At 42.2% G+C, this 16,568-nt stretch overlaps 1 protein-coding gene across 1 annotated transcript in view; it reads left to right on the forward strand.

Moving 5' to 3' along the window:
- Positions 1-411: 411 nt before the first annotated feature.
- Positions 412-16,568, forward strand: part of esr2b (estrogen receptor 2b) — a 59,780-nt gene continuing 43,623 nt past the window's right edge. Inside the window, exon 1 of the mRNA XM_083998807.1 lies at positions 412-575. The gene's annotated coding sequence lies outside the window, so the exon portion shown is untranslated. The remainder of the gene's footprint in view (positions 576-16,568) is intronic.

Consider the following 16,568-nt stretch of genomic DNA (forward strand, 5'->3'; position numbering starts at 1 on the left):
TGAAGTGAAGTGAGGCTGCATCTTGTTTTAGATTTAGTACATTTTTATGAGCATGTGGATTTTGCAGAATTCTGCTGTTTTTTTCTTGTGCTTCATCTTATTTAATCACAGATAAAGTTTGGAGTGAAGTTTTTATTATAAGACAATGAGTGATGTAGAAAAAACCAACATGCATCATTGTGTTTGCGTCCAGCTCCTCCTCCTCCTCGCGCAGCTCTCCAGCGGGGGGGAGGGGGCGTGGCCTGTGACGTCTCCAAATCGGCCAAACCTTAAACCTGGCACCTTGACGCGCGGAGAGAGGATGAAGGGAAATGTTAATGAGACACCGGGAATAAGAGACGCATGGACGGATAAACGCGGAGGAATACTCGGAGACTTCTTGTGATTTCTCTTTTTTATTATTATTCCGGTTTTAGTTGTTTTACTTTTTAAAGCGTCTTTTCTTTTCTTTCTTTTTCTCTCTTTTTTTCCCTGTCTGCACTGTTTTGTAGCAGCGGCGGAGCTCAACACCGACACTCGTCCAGCAGCAGCAGCCGCAGGTCGGTGCCTCCTCCCGGGGTAGAGAGCAGCAGCAGGTCGGTGACTACCAACCACACACACACACACTCACTCACACACTTTTGTTTCTATCTCTCAACTTTTACACTTTTACACGCAGAGAAACAGAGTGCGCACGAGGAAGAGAGCGCGAGCGGTGTGTTTGTGTGTTTACGTGACAGGTGCAGCTCACCTCGTGCCTGTTTTGACAACTTCACGCGGCGCTTTGCAGCTGCAGGAGTTCACTACTTATCAGTTAATGCGGCGGTTAGTAGTGGTGACTTGAGTTGAGTTGAGAGTTGAGATTTACTTTATTTCTCCCATAGGGCAATTCAGTTTCTACAATTGGCCATTGCACCACATTCATTTACATGAGCATTCATACAAGTGAGGAGGAAAGTGCGAGATATGTGCAAATTAAGATCAGGAAAATAAAAAAATAAATTAAAAAAAGTACAATAATTAGGACAATACATACATAAATAGGGCAACATACATAAAAAAAAACACATTGTCATTGTCACATTGTCAGTCCACAACAATCCTTGTACTAACTCCAGCTTCAAGCCAGCTCAGCATTCAACAATTTAATGGCAGAAGGCACAAAAGACCTATTAGCGATTGGTCTTCCTGAGAGGCTGCATGTAACGCGTCAAGATATTCACAGGCCAGAACATGATCATAATTATATTATAATGATGCATGATGCTGCTGCCTTTTGTCAATAATTTTCGAGCAGACTTTCACAATGTTATTTATATTTAAACAGTTCCTGTCCTTCACTGCCAGACTTGTTAAAGCAGCAGATGAAAGAGAAAGTCTCAATGTATGAAGAGAATTGGAGACCCCGAAGGAACTGTGCTGTGTGTGGCAGGTGTGTTTTCATTCTCTAAAAACCAAAAATATTGCAGCAGCGACTCAGAAGAGTTAACCAGTGTGATGACCTTGATATTATATTAGAGTATTTTATGGACCATAAAGACTTTTGCAGAGGGTCAGAGTCCGTTTAGTGTCGTAGCAGCTCCAGAGCTTTCAGTCCTGACTCACATTCCTCTCGTGTTTTCCTCCTTTTCAGTGTGAGCTCTTTAAACACACCCAGTCCAGAGCTGTTATAGTAATAGTAGTGTGTAGTTTGAGCCTTTCTTCTTCGTCTTCTGTTCAGCCAGTCAGAGAGGAGCTGCCCTCCTTCCTTCCTTCCCTCCCTCCCTTCCCTCCTTTATCCTGCTGCACCTCCTCCTCTCCTCTCCTCCTCTCCTCGGTGTCACAGAGGATCCAGACCGAGGAGCAGACGCTGAGTTTACAGGAAATATTTTAATTCAGACCAGGACTGAAAGAGCTGCTGCTGCTGCTGATGATGTGAATATTTTATTTTGTGTGTTGGAACAGGTTTTACTACATTCTACTACGGATCTTATTTCCGTCTCATCTGCAGTTAAAGTTAATAAAGTTCAGTTCTCATACTAGAAACACTCTGCGGCTGATTTAACATTTAAAGGGACATTGTCATTGTGTAACTTCTCCTGTTATCTATTCATGAAAATCGATTATTTGGTTCAAAAAGTATGTTTTCATTAAAGGGATAGTTCACCCAAAATTCAAATTTCACTCATTTTCTACTCACCCTCATGTAGACTAAGGGCTGGGAGAAGTTTCAGAGTCCTCCGTGCCTTCTCTGAGTTACAGCGGGGCTCCGTGCAGCACTGCATGTCCATATGACGGTTGCGAACGGAGCTCACTTTTCTTCGTCCAAAAAGACACACCAAAAAACATCCAAATACCTCCATAGTGCTCGTCTGTAATGTCCCTCTGGTATTGAAGCCCCAACATGAGAAACTGTTCCAAAAAAAATTAAAGAAGTCTATGTTTTAAGCTTGTTTGTAGCGGAAGCTCCCAGTGTTGCTCTGCCAGAATCTCGCGCGATTTGCGGAGCCGTGAACTGGGTGTCAATGCAAATCACGTGAGATTTGGACGGACCAGGAAGAGCAGTGCTGGGAGCTTCTGTTACAAACAAGCTTAAAATATAGACTTATTTAATTTTTTTCTGAACAATTTCTCATGTCGGGGCTTCAATACCAGAGAGACATTACAGACGAGCACTATGGAGGTATTTGGATGTTTTTTGGTGTGTCTTTTTGGACGAAGAAAAGTGAGCTCCATTCTCAACCGTCATATGGACATGCAGTGCTGCACGGAGCCCCGCTGTAACTCAGAGAAGCCACGGAGGACTCTGAAACTTCTGCCAGCCCTTAGTCCACATGAGGGTGAGTAGATAATGACAACATATTGTACCGTGTATTGTTTACATAGAGGCTTGTTTATGCTGCAGCGGCTGTCGTCCGTCTGCCGTCTGCCCAGTTTCACGCGAATGCAGCATGAAAAATACGATTGAGCTGCTTGTGATATACAACCGCAACGCTAGATGGGAGGAATTCCTACACAATGTTCCTTTTAAAGTTGATAAAGTTCAGTCCTAATACTAGAAACACTCTGCAGCTGATTCAACATTTAACACTGAAAAAGTTTGCAAACCACCTGACAGCATGCAGGTGTAAAATCACTCCATACAAATGTTACTGTTAATGGTCCCATTAGATTCCTGCAGGGACGTCACTGTGTGTCAGTGTGCGTGTGTGTGTACTGTATGTGTGTGTATCTGCAGTGACTCACAGTTTCCTCTGCACTTCATGACAACACAACTTTAGTTTAATATTTGGTTTTCACTCTAATCTCCTGACGCCAACCGGTGATTATTTTATCACATGAGAAGAAGCGACGGTGTCCTCACTCACTCAGCGCTCGGCGAGGATGTGAGGAGGAGGAGGAGGAGGAGGAGGAGGTGGAGGAGGTGCAGCCTTGAGACTGTTCACTGTGTAATAATAATCTGGCTGTGGCTGTAAATACCAGATTCCTCTTCCACTCGTGAATAACTGAGCTGTGGGGGAGTGTGTGTGTGTGTGTGTGTGTGTGTGTGTGTGATGGAGGGAAGTCCTGCTGCCGTTACCAGAAATAAGAACTTGGAATTTAAGCACATCCCCTTTTATTTCCGTTCTCCGGGTTTCGCCCACGTCCAGAAGTATTCCACCGGAGGCCGGCGCCGAGAAAACTCGTCAAGGTCACGCTGCCCAATCGTTCCTGATACCCCTGCCTCCCCATTGCCCCCCCCCCCCAGAGACGGCCAGATAACACCAGAGAGGAACTGAACTGAAGCTCGGCTGCAGAGAAGCTGCTCTGCCTGTTTGGTCCCTCATCAGGCAGGTGAGGGTGTCACGCCTCGGCTGCAGAGCCGGCGCTGGCTGTAGTGTAGCGTCAGGGTGTAGTCACAGTAAACATGGAGGTCCCAGCTTCTTCTCAGGAGAGGAAACGTCTGCTGTGATCTGAAAGGACATTTCCGCTTTCCAGAGCCAGAATCAGATTTATTGGCCAAGTACTGTACTGTATGCTGCAGACATAGTAGTAGTAGTAGTAGTAGTAGTAGTAGTAGTAAACCTTTATTTTACCAGGCAAGAATTGCTAAGAATACATTCTTATTGAGGCAATGGCCTGGTAGGAGGTGAAAGACCTCCTAAGGGGAGAGGGGGAGTATAACATTAAAATATAGACGATAAAAGCACATACAACAACAGTGACACAAAAGAAGAAAGAATAAAGACAATAAGCCAACGTAATGCAATGACATACCACAGAATGACAGTTAGTTTAACGTACAGTGACATACAACAAGTTATGTAAGGACAGAGACACTAAAAGTAAAAATAGTGATACTAGACAACCATAATACATACAAGGAATTTGACTCTGGTTGTGTAACTCTCCGACTTGCACATAAAAGACGAACAACAACTGAACAATAAGTTAAAGAATAATAAAAAAAATAAGGATATTTCCATATAAAAATATAAAAAAAAAGTAAAGTTAAAGGGAAAACAAGGAGTTTGTATTTGGTTATAAAAAAGTCTGATATTAATGTGAGTTATTACACGGCTCTATTGAATGCTGCTCTCTGATTGGTCCAGCGCTGCGTTCTGCGGTCTGTTATTTCTGTATAACGTACCGTCGTCATGTATAACAGACCGTTGCTAGGGACGCCGCTCTGATCAGCGCAGTACAGAAAAGAGAAACTATGCAGGATATTTACCTTGTGTTTCATTTTTACCGTCATTAAACAGCGTCGGACTAATAGTGATGTTAGATAAATGATTTGTAACTTGTTACAAGGAGAGTGGAGGCTCCTTCCACACCACTGCTGGAAACCAAACCTGCTGATCAGAGCCTCTGACCCGGTGTCACAGCTCTCCTCTCGTCTCGGTGGCACCACGGCTCCGCGACACAAACGCACCCCGTAAACAGTAAAGTTAATCTCTTGTTTATGACAGATACGACTACACACAATACACACATTTTAACACGTGTAGGTAATCCATCGATCCACTGATTGATTATCAAAGGCTTCAAATGCACGAACGGGAGGAGGCTCGGCAAAACAGCGGAAGTGACCGGTCTTGCAGATTCGCTAAATGCAATTTTAAATCGATGAAAGTCGTATTTTGATCAACATTATGTTTCAAATTAATTATTTCACTCGTAAACCGTGTAATAAGCGGGATAATGTACAGTTGGTCGGTTGTTATGGAGAAATAAACCCCTTCATGTTGAATGAAACCATACAACCTGTCGGGGTTTATTTCTCCATAACAACCTCCGAACTATACATTATCCCTTACTTACACACTTGTTAATGGGTCCATTTTCGATAAATATATCGTTTTGTCTTCATCGTTATTTTGTTATTATTATTTCGTGGTGGACTCGTCCAGCATTTCCTACTTAAGGTGTCCTGGAAGCTGCCCGGCGGGTCATGGGAATAACGCCACCGGATCGCTGGTTGGCATCGTTTATGGTCGGAACTACGACGGTATCTGATCATCTTTCTTGATGAATGAAAACTTTCTCGCATGGAGGCTCATGGGAAATGTACAGTAGTGTGAAAACACTTTGTTCCCCAAAACTCCTCGTTGTCCCTTTAAGTGGCCAGATTGTACTGTACAGTGAGTCACATGTAGCGCAAATAGACAATGAGGTACAGTAGTGCCATGAAAATAAATGATGAATTGAATCGAATTGAATTGAATAAACCTTATTAATACGAAAGGAAATTCTTGATGCCAGCAGCTGATGTATACATTCATTCCAAACAACACGACAATAAATAGACAGAATAAATTAGGGGTGTCACGATTTCGATTTTTTATCGAAATCGATCGAAATTACGTCACGATCTCGAGCATCGAAGTCAAAGAGAGGATCGACGATCCCCCCCGCCGCCGCCCGCAAAGCTACAACTGCCCGTTGTCCCCATTGCGCACCAAGCGTCTTGTCAGTCACTGGTCCGAGTTTTCCTTTACTTTTTATTTCGAGACAACACTCACTCATTCTCTCTCTCTCTCTCTCTCTCTCTCTCTCTCTCTCTCCCTCGCTCTCTCTTTTATTAATTTTTTTTTACCGGCGGTGTCAGCTGCTGTGCACGTCTGCAGCTCTATTCCAGCCACATGATTGGTTCGGCGCAGCGGAACTCTCAATATCATTGGCTATTTGCCAAAACATGGATGAATGAAAACTATCGACCACGTCTCATATTTCTATCGAAGAAAAGTTATTTCACAATTTATAGCGTTTTATCACCCAGCCCTGGTGGGCTACTGTCCCCCTCCTACCTGGGAAACAGGAGGGAGACACAGCTCTAACTACACAACACCGACAAGCACTGAGAGCCGCATGCTGCAGAGACGTTATAAGATTAGAAGAAAAAAAAAAACCGCAAATAATGAGCCGACGAAAAGGTGCAACTTGCCACTTTTTGTCGATGTATTATTTGCGGGGGCTTCCGGGGGATCTGGTGACGGTGGAGGATCCGGGACGGACCCCGCTGTCTGTCACATGACTCTGGCGTATCAGCGCAATCTCGTTTACATTACATTAAGCCGACATCAGGAGAATAATGAGACACGACGGTAAATTAATGAAAATAAAATTATGATAATGTTTCAAAACCTTGGGGGCAATTTTGGCCCCTGGATCATGATTTTTGGGGGCATGTTACCTTTATATTGTAAATAAATTATTTAAATGTGACCATTAGTGCCCAATGTGATACATTATGGAAATTGCATCACTTATATGTACTGTAGCCCATCTTTTGAAATAAGATTTACTGTACAAAATTTGATGAATAAAACCAATGATCGTAGACTAGAATAGTCTGAAAATAGCATAGGCCTCTGTGCTGTAAGAAAAAGAAAAAAATTGAGAATCGAATCGAATCGTGACCCTAAAATCGAAAATCAAATCGAATCGAGGATTTGGAGAATCGTGACACCCCTAGAATAAATGGATAAACAGACAGACAGTACCTTTAAAAATAAATCTAAAAATGCTCGGTAATACTGAAACTGGTGGCTGAAAAGGTGCTAAGGAGTGTATAAAATACATACAGCTACCTTTTCTTTTTTTTTTTAGTGGTGGGACCTATTTTTTCTTCTTTCTCATTCTTTTTTTCTCTCTTTTTTCTTTTCATTCTTTTTTTTCTTTTTTTTGTACAGTTACCTTACACTAGTGAGTTGTGTAGCCTGATTGCTCTGAGGATAAATGATCTGTTGAGTCTCTCAGTTGAACAGTTTTGGGATCTCAGGCGCCCACTGAGTTATGAATGATATGTACATTATATGGTTTACATGTCTGTATTTACAGCAGGATTTGTATTGACAACATTAACAGCAGGCAGGGTGTAGTAACATGAAATGATGTCAGTGATAGAAGTCTGTGGAAGTTTTGATGGAGTGAGTTGTCAGAGTGTGTCCAGTTTCTCTTGGTCTTGTGTGACAGTCACATGAACTTGTTCAGTGTCTCGTCGACTTGTTGCCGTGATGATGATGTGCAGGTGCAGGTGCAGGTGCAGGTGCAGCAGGTGAGCTCCAGGCTTAAGACCAGTTGGTGCAACCGGCCCCTGGGAGCTTACAGTACATCACTGTTGTGCTGTTGTCAGGGCAACAAGAAGGCCTGAATGGACAAGTGGCATTTTATATCTATGATTTAAGTCTTGGCCTCAAATAATGAAGAAGAAAATAACAAAACAAAAAAAAAGGTTGATGTTTTTCAGTCAGATTTGTAAAAGTATAAAAACAGTAATAATGATGTGATTCTGTGAAACATGCATGTTGCCTGATATGTGGAGAACATGGTCGGTCGGTGCTCCTCTGCAGCTCCTGTGATCTGTATTTCTCATTGCAATAATTAGATTTTTCCTCCAGATATATTTGTCTCCCAAATTAGAAAATAAAAGGCTGCATCAATACAGGAGCCTACAGTAGTTGTATTTCTGAACACTTCCTCTCCTTGAAGTGCTGTGAATAATGTAACGTCAAGTAAAACCAACCATTTACAGCAGCAAGTTGGGTTTTCCCCCCACAGTTATGAGCTTTTCCTCTTTGTGTTTTCCTGCTGTGGAGGAGCAGGAACAAAGAGTTGGAACTGAGACGACAGAGATGAACTTTATCTGAGCTGCACGTAGAGCCACTTTTATCTTATCTGTTATATGATTGGACGAGGTCACAGCAGAGTCGATGACCAGTGATCAATAACTCCACCTGTTACTGCTACTGCTACTGTATGGAGTTTATTTAATAATAATAATAATAATAATAATACATTTTATTTGTGAAGCCCCTTTCATAAAATAATCTCAAAGTGCTATAGAAACCCGAAACAAAATAAACAAAAGACTAAGAGGAAAATCAGACACGGGTAATTAAGTGCATTAAAGAAAACAGCTAAAGGAGGAGATTAAAGTGCAGAGACCATCTAAAAAGACATCTAGGGCCCTAGTTTCTTAGACCAGGTGAAGTCTAACATCAGCGCAGCTTCGCCACGCCAACGGGGTGTGGCCCAGGTCCATTTCGCAAGATTGGTGGGCCGCGCAGTCCGACTTAGACCAGCGCAAGCCCGCCCCTCGTCCCTCCCACCGGCGCAAACGGTGAAGAGGGAGGAGACAGGGCGGGAGGGAGACAGGAGGAGGAGATAAAGGCGTGGAGTGGGTTTGACACAGCCGAGTCAGATCTTCACCAATCAAATGAGCTCCTCTCCTCACCTTTAACTGCGCGGCGGGTGATGCGCGCTGCAAGTTTGTCATTTTATACTTGGACATGGACGGAGGAAACAGCGACGCCAGAGGCCGAACCTCTCCCAGGAGGAAACAGCTGTTTCCCCGGAGGTCCGAGCTCAGTGACCAATAATGAGTTTACTAATAATAATACAAATATCCTTAATCAGGTTTGATCTGATACACTGAGAACCCCTGCCCAATATAAGAAACAACAACTAATAAACTAATAAAGAAACTCACATTTATTCAAACCGTGTGTAAGCAATATGAGAGGTGTAATCGCAACATAAACAAACACCATGCGTAACGGATGAAATCAGCGTAAAGGACGCTCTCTCTCTCTCTCTCTCTCTCCGTCCTCCTCTCTCTCTCTCTCTGTCCTCTCTCTCTCTCTCTCTCTCTCTCTGTCCTCCTCTCTCTCTCTGTCCGTCTCTTTTTTTCTCTTTTTTCTCTGTGATAGAGATGCTGAGTATAGGCTATATACTGGACTAAGAGAGATGCAGATTTGTGTTTTGTTTTTCATTACGGCTGCCTGATGCGGTCGCTCGCGCTATGAATTAATAAGTAAATAAATAAATAAAGCGATCATCACAAGGGCAGAGTGGTATCTCAACACGGCAGCGACATGCAGTCATCCACCCTCAGTCCTGCTTGGGACATCCACAGCTGCTTTTCAGTGCCAGTTCGTCCCTGCTGTGTTAATTCAGGTGGAGTTTCCATTACGCGCCGACAGCCTTTGATCTCTGCTTTGATCTGACGTCAGATGTGACGGGACAATCTATATAGATATAAATTCACGTGTTGATTCCATTAGTTGCATTAAATAGTGGTTATTGTGGATATTTATTGCATTGAAATGTGTCTGGAACTGTGGAGATCTGCCTGTGAGGTCTTGGTGACGTGTGTGCACTGCAGGTCAGTCAGCCAAACTTGCACTGCACCTGCTGCGCTCCGCGCTGCGCTGAGACTAGACCTGGTTGGAGGTGGCGAGCTTTCAGCGCAACCTCGGCGAGACATTTTCGCACAAAACTTCCACTGCACCAAGCTGAATCTGTGACGCCTCCCCCTGCTGCGCCGCCACGCCTATCTCAGCACAGCGCGATCTACAAATCTCCCAATCTGACTTTGCGCTCGGCTGCGCTGGTCGAAACTTGCATTAGACCGGCTGCGCTACCTTGCGCTACCTGCGCTGCGCCACCAAACTAGGGCCCCTAGGGACAACCTAACAGCCTTCCTGAACAAAAAAGTTTTAAGCCCTTTTCCATCTTCCCATCTCTTAATGCATCATAACAACTTTAAATATTTTATTTCCCACTCTCTCCACTTATTTCTAACTCACCGTCTCGATTTGCAGTGATTGGCTGAGGGGCGTCATGTGATCAGCGCCGCAAAAGCTGCAGAAACACTGAATCATTCTCAGTAATTAATAGGTCGTGTCCAAGCTGTGTTTCCTGTGTCTGTGTCATGTGTCCTACCTGCATGTGTGTGATGGTGCAGGAGCAGTCGCTCATTCAAACCTTTATTTAAAGGGATAGTAGCATTTTTTTAAAGTGGGGTTGTATGATCTACAAATAGCCCCTAAGTACTTTAATTGCAGTAGAAAACTCTCTGCACTCCTCCCGTTAGCAACGCCAGCCCATAATAGCCCTGCTCAGAGATTTACAACATACAGTGTTGTGAACAGACCCAAAGAAACGGCCTATTTTCGCGGCCTAAAAGAGGTTTTACGTTTTCACGTATCCCTCCGCCCAGGGTTAGCGCCCGCCGATCAGCAGTTGGTTAGGTCCAAATAAAAACTGTGTTTTTCCTGCACTTTGAAGGGCTGGAAAAAATTATATTATAGCGAACAATGGAACTGTGTGTTTTTTTCCAGGTAAAACCTCTTTTAGGCCGCGAAAATAGGCCGTTTCTTTGGGTCTGTTCACAACACTGTATGTTGTAAATCTCTGATCAGGGCTATTATGGGCTGGCGTTGCTAACGGGAGGAGTGCAGAGAGTCTGCTACTGCAATTAAAGTAGGGGCTATTTGTAGATCATACAACCCCACTTTTAAAAAAAATGCTACTATCCCTTTAAACAGGGACATGGACACATGTTGTTATGAGAAGGCCCTGAAATAAAAATATACAGTATTAAAACCCACTCATGTTGTTCTGAATGAATGGATGTGGTATTAAAGGCTGTGCGACCTGCTGCTGGTGGTTGGATGGTTTTTTAATTCTGATAAACAGAAGGATGTGGTTTGTTAGTGTGTGAGGAGCTGCTGCTGTTTGTATCTTTGATTATTGGGGATTTATTGGAACTCACATCTGAAATATTCCGACATTGTTTTTATTGTTTTATTGGGGAAATTCCAGGGACCTTGAAGGCGTCCCAGATCCCATTTTGAGAACAACCAGTTTAAGCATCTTTAATGTGTGTTCATATGTTCAGAAACTGGATTTCAAGGCTCTTATTAATATTTAAGAGTATTAAAAATGTTTGTTAGTTCTTTCACATTAACATATAATGTAACATGATGCACACATTCCTGCAGCTCTCCAGTAGATGGGAGTGTTTTTGTTAAAGTGCAGCTCCAACAGAGAAGTAAGAAGGCTTTGACCTTTTTCCTGTGGCGTCCAGAGTTTAGATGTGGCCCAGTGACAGAGTCAGAGCCTGTCAATGTTAACGCTCAATACAATTAAAATACCTAAAACAAATCAAGCATTACAAATACATGGAAACATTTTTTTAATTTCGTGTTATGCATGTTTAATTTAAGTATTCTATAAGATTCTCCTAAATTCGTCTTTATATATACTGTATAGGCTATATACTATATCTACATTTCACAGCGGAAAAATAAATGTAAGATGAATCCCATCATGTCATCAAACAGAGCTTTGGTGTTTCTCCTTTGTCACTGTTGTTATTGATAAGGAGCCTCTCCCACTATCAGGTCATATAACAACCACAGTGCCAGTGTTTTGGTGTGGTTCCCGTAATTGCTCCTGATGATTAGCCCATCAGCCATATAGTATTATTAACCTGCAACAGTAACCATGGCAACAGTACATAAAAAAAAAAGCAAACAAACAAACACACCTGTTGATTTGGTCTCTGCAGATTAAAACACGTTTCTGAGCGGCTGTGAGTCCAAAAAGTTCTGAAAAGTCAAAAAACCTAAATTTATTCAGTGTCTTTTCACAAAAAAACAAAACCAAACGAAAAAAAAAAAAATTTCAGGCAGTTTCTACTTCCTGCTCTCCATCTCAGCCCAGTTGTGGTTTTTTCAGTTATTAGATCTAACTAAGTGAGGTGTCGGAGTGGGTTTGACTGATGTGTAAACGTTTCTGCACCTGCCTCCATCTTAAAGGGATAGTTCACCCAAAATTCAAATTTCACTCATTATCTCCTCCCCCTCATGTGGACTAAGGGCTGGGAAAAGTTTCAGAGTCCTCCGTGGCTTCTCTGAGTTACAGGGGGTCTCGGCGTAGCACTGCATGTCCATATAACGGTTGCGAACAGGGCTCACTTTTCTTCGTCCAAAAAGACTTCCGCTACAAACAAGCCTAAAACACAGATTTATTAAATTTTTTTCTGAACAATTTCTCATGTCGGGGCTTCAATACAAGAGGGACATTACAGACTAGCACTATGGAGGTATTTGGATGGTTTTTGGTGTGTCTTTTTGGTCCGTTCTCAACCGTCATATGGACATGCAGTGCTGCGCCGAGACCCCCTGTAACTCAGCGAAGCCACGGAGGACTCTGAAACTTCTCCCAGCCCTTAGTCCACACGAGGGGGAGTAGATAATGAGATGAAATTTGAATTTTGGGTGAACTCCCTTTAAGTGAGGTGTCGGAGTGAGTTTTGACTGTGATGTGTAAAAGTTTCTGCACCTGCCTCCGTCTTAACAAAGTCGTATAATCATTTAATAACCCAGTGGTTTTCACAGCATGATGCCAGTCAGAGGAGGATAGAACAACTCTGACAGAGGAGGAGGAGGAGGAGCAGGAGGAGGAGGAGGAGGAGGAGGAGGAGGAGGAGGAAGAGGAAGAGGAGGACTGAGATGATGATGGGTGATGGGTGACAGGTAAAATGACTCCACTGTAATCATCCATCGTCCATGAGTCTGAGCTGCTCCCGTCCACCTCTCTGCCTCTCTGCCTCGGCTCGGCTCGGCTCCTCCAGCTCCTCCTCGTCTTGGGCTTTGTGAGGCTGAGAGAATGGAGGAGAGCAGGCTGGGTAATGGTTTAGCTGGGGGTCTTTGTGCTGTGGTATGTGCTGCTGGCTGGGAGCGCTGGGCCGAAGGGAGGAGGAGGAGGAGGAGGGTAAATGGGTTGTTATTATCAGGCTCGGGAGATAGAAATTGTATTTTCATTCACATTCTGGTCTGGTGTTATTATGAGGTGCTGACATGAGCAGACACACATACTGTATCTGTTTTGTCCAACAAAGACGATTGTGTTTGTGAAGACGTCCAGACTTTGACCCCAGATCAGAGACACACTGACTGAGAAGAAACACATCTCAGGTGGATTCATTCATTCATTCATTCATTCATGCACTAGAACAGTGGTTCTCAACTGGTGGGTCAGGACCCAAAAGTGGGTCGCGGACCCGTTCTGGATGGGTCGTGGACAGCTGGTCAAAAAAGTAAATAATATTTAATGCACATCTGATGTTGGACATGTCTTTTATTTTGAAAAATAACTTATATTGAAAGGCACACGAGACACGTGAACACATGCAGTTGTAATGGTCCTCCTCAGTTTCTTATTATTTGCTCCATTTGCTCTGAATGCAAAGATATCAGTTTCTTATTAATGTGGCCTGAATGCAGTGAAAATACCTTGTTTTGTTTTGTGGGTCTTTATTTTGTGCAATTTGATATTTATTCACTTTTGTGAACATGCTCTGAATGCAGAGATGCATTAGAAGTCAAATATATCGTTTTGTTGGTCTCCATTTTGTGCAGTTTGATATTTTTTTATTCACTTCCGTATAGGGCTGCCCCCGACCAAAGATTTTGTTGGTCGACCAGTAGTCGTCACTTATGGCGATTAGTCGACTAATCGACCCCCCACCTTGAGGGGGGAAAAAAATTAAAAAAAAAAAAAAAAAAAAAAAAAAAAAAAAAAAAAAAAAATTTGTGCCCGCGTTCAGGTTGAGAATTAATTAATTAATGCTCGTGACTCCGGCCGTGTTAGGTCCGAGATTCAACAACAAGCCGGTCGTGTTTCACCGTTATTACCGGCAGAATGCCTGTTTATCACCAATAAACACAGTAGATGAGGAGGGTAAAAAGTTACTGAGCTCAGGCTGTGTGACGGGGGTGGGGGTCCGCGGCGTGGAGCGGTGCGGACATAGTATGTCTATGGGTGTGGGCATAGACATATGTCTATGGGTGTGGGCATAGACTGTCTATGGGTGCGGGTCTCTGACTGCAGCGGGGACCATCATGGATCCGCTCCGTGACACTGAGACTGACCGCCGGTGAGCGCTGTGGGACGGGACCGGAGCTCAGACAGCACCGCTAAGGTTGAAAACAGCGGTGATACGAGAGAGACTGCCGTGCCTTGTAAAAAAAAAAAAAAAAAAAAGTGTCACGTAACGACTTCCTGTATCTGGCCCTTCAAAATAAAAGCCCCATAACCTTTCCTATACAGTTCAGTCATTGATGTTGGCTTAATTTTGACAAGACACGGCTCCAAATGTTTTTTTTTTTTTCCTGCGACCAATCGACCAATGAAATTGTGGTCGGCTAATGATTTTTTGGTCGACCAGTGCTTGGTCGACTATTTGGGGGCAGCCCTACTTCCGTACATGCAGTTGTCATGGTCCTCCTCAGTTTCATTCATGTGCTCTGAAATGCACTTTGCTCAATAAAGAGCAAAATGAGTTTTTAAAGGCTTTTAAAAAAAATTCTTGGTTTGAATTCTATAAAAGTGGGTCGCGACTTAATGACCATGGGAAAATGTGGAGCCCAGAGTGAGACTAGTTGAGAAACCCCTGCACTAGAATAGATGTTGAAATCCATCCACTTTCTCTGCAGCAGCTCTAAGAACATCTGTAGCCGACGACCGGCAGCTGTTTTCTCTCTGAACCACTGATATGAGACTGAGCTGCAGCTTCAATAAGAAGGTCAACAGTCATGGCCACAGATTGATGATCTACTGTATGTGCTGTTAATCGTTATAGTGGTAATAAACATACCGATAGATGTTATCAGTAGTACTACTAGTTATTATGTAATATAATAACAATAATAAACATTTGTGTTATAGAGGCAGAAGTCTTTATTTGTAATTTAGATATAAAACTAACCAGCAGTAGTAGTAGTAGTAGTAGTAGTAGTAACCAGTTTTTTTGTGCGGATGATGTTCCTTTAAAAAGAATTATATAAAAAAGTCATGAAAATTAGTTTTTAAACTGGATTTAACTTTAAATAATGAAATATAAATTGTGCCTTACTCTGTCCTACTGTATAAGATGAGGACCAGTCTCTCTTTTGGCTTTTCTGGTTTTGATCTATTAAAATAATCAATAAAGACTTAAACTTTGACTTTGAGAACCAATCACAAACTGATTTTATTTATTTATTTATAGATCAAACTCTTAATCAACAATTATGGAAAATAGTCGGCAGGCTCTTATGAAATTGGACAAAACCTTAAAATGCCACTTGAACATGATGTGATGTGATGAATTTGAATAGTAGATAAATGTCAAAATAAAACTCGTATGTTACGTGACATCATTGCTTCACTGCAAAACAATTTGTATTTGTTATATTATGATCTATAATATATGAGACAAATAATGAAGCTCTTCATTTTGGATTAGTCTCTTAAAATGTAAATCAATCTGTTCATTAAAGTTAAATCAAACGTCACTTTTCACCTCTGATTAGATTTGGTTTATTTTATTTTTTTACAGTGTGTTCTCCCTCAACAATGTCTGTAGTAGGTGACGCAGCGGCGGCGACCTTTGACCTGTCATGCCGTGTGCTGCTGCTGCTGCTGCTGTTTAACACGCGGGGTTAACCTTGATTCAGCCCTGTTTATTCCAGAGAGGTGATAACAGCAGAAAATGACTCTGGTTTGGTGTTTAATCATCTGAGACTCACTCCATTGGTTCATATCGGCTAGCAGCAGCAACACGGACGGCCATCCCATAATGATTTACTATTACTCTGTGTACTGTAAATGAAAACACAGATGATCACACAGTGCAGCAGCAGGATCCTCAGAGACACTTTAACAGAGCAAAAGACAAAAAACTTCTTTTTAAAATCCTGATGGTTGCTATGGCACCACACCATCAACATCCTCATCAAGGATGTTTCTTTTTTTCATTTAAGGTTTAAAAAGAAAAAAGACACGAAAAAATTAATATTTATCTTAGAGTCAGAAATAAGAAGCGAATCCCAGTCCTAGGTAACTGTTGGATGAGTTTGGTTTTATTTCGTGATTTGTAAAATTAAAAAAATTTATAATTATTGTCTCATGTAAAATCAGAGCATAGGTTAAACTTTATTTTTTGAGTACAGGTAACAAAGTGCTGCACAAAAACAAGTAAAATGCAAGAAGCATAGGTAATGTACTGTTTTAGAAACATATTCACAAAAATGATAAAACAACACAGGAGAAATATACTTTATATCCTTACATTAGAATTTCTAAAAGCACCTGCATGAAGCAGCAACTGCACCGACTCAGCTTTTAGACTTAGAGATACAACTTTATCGATTCCAAAGGAAATTCAAGTATCAAGTAGTGCAGAGACATGCATATAATATAATATTAGTGCATAGAAGAACAATATAACACAGAAAAGTAAGAAAAATATACACTATATACATCCATATGCACCTATGTACATACACATGTTG

This window comes from Trachurus trachurus (assembly GCF_905171665.1).
Source record: "Trachurus trachurus genome assembly, chromosome: 22".
Lineage (NCBI taxonomy): Eukaryota > Metazoa > Chordata > Actinopteri > Carangiformes > Carangidae > Trachurus > Trachurus trachurus.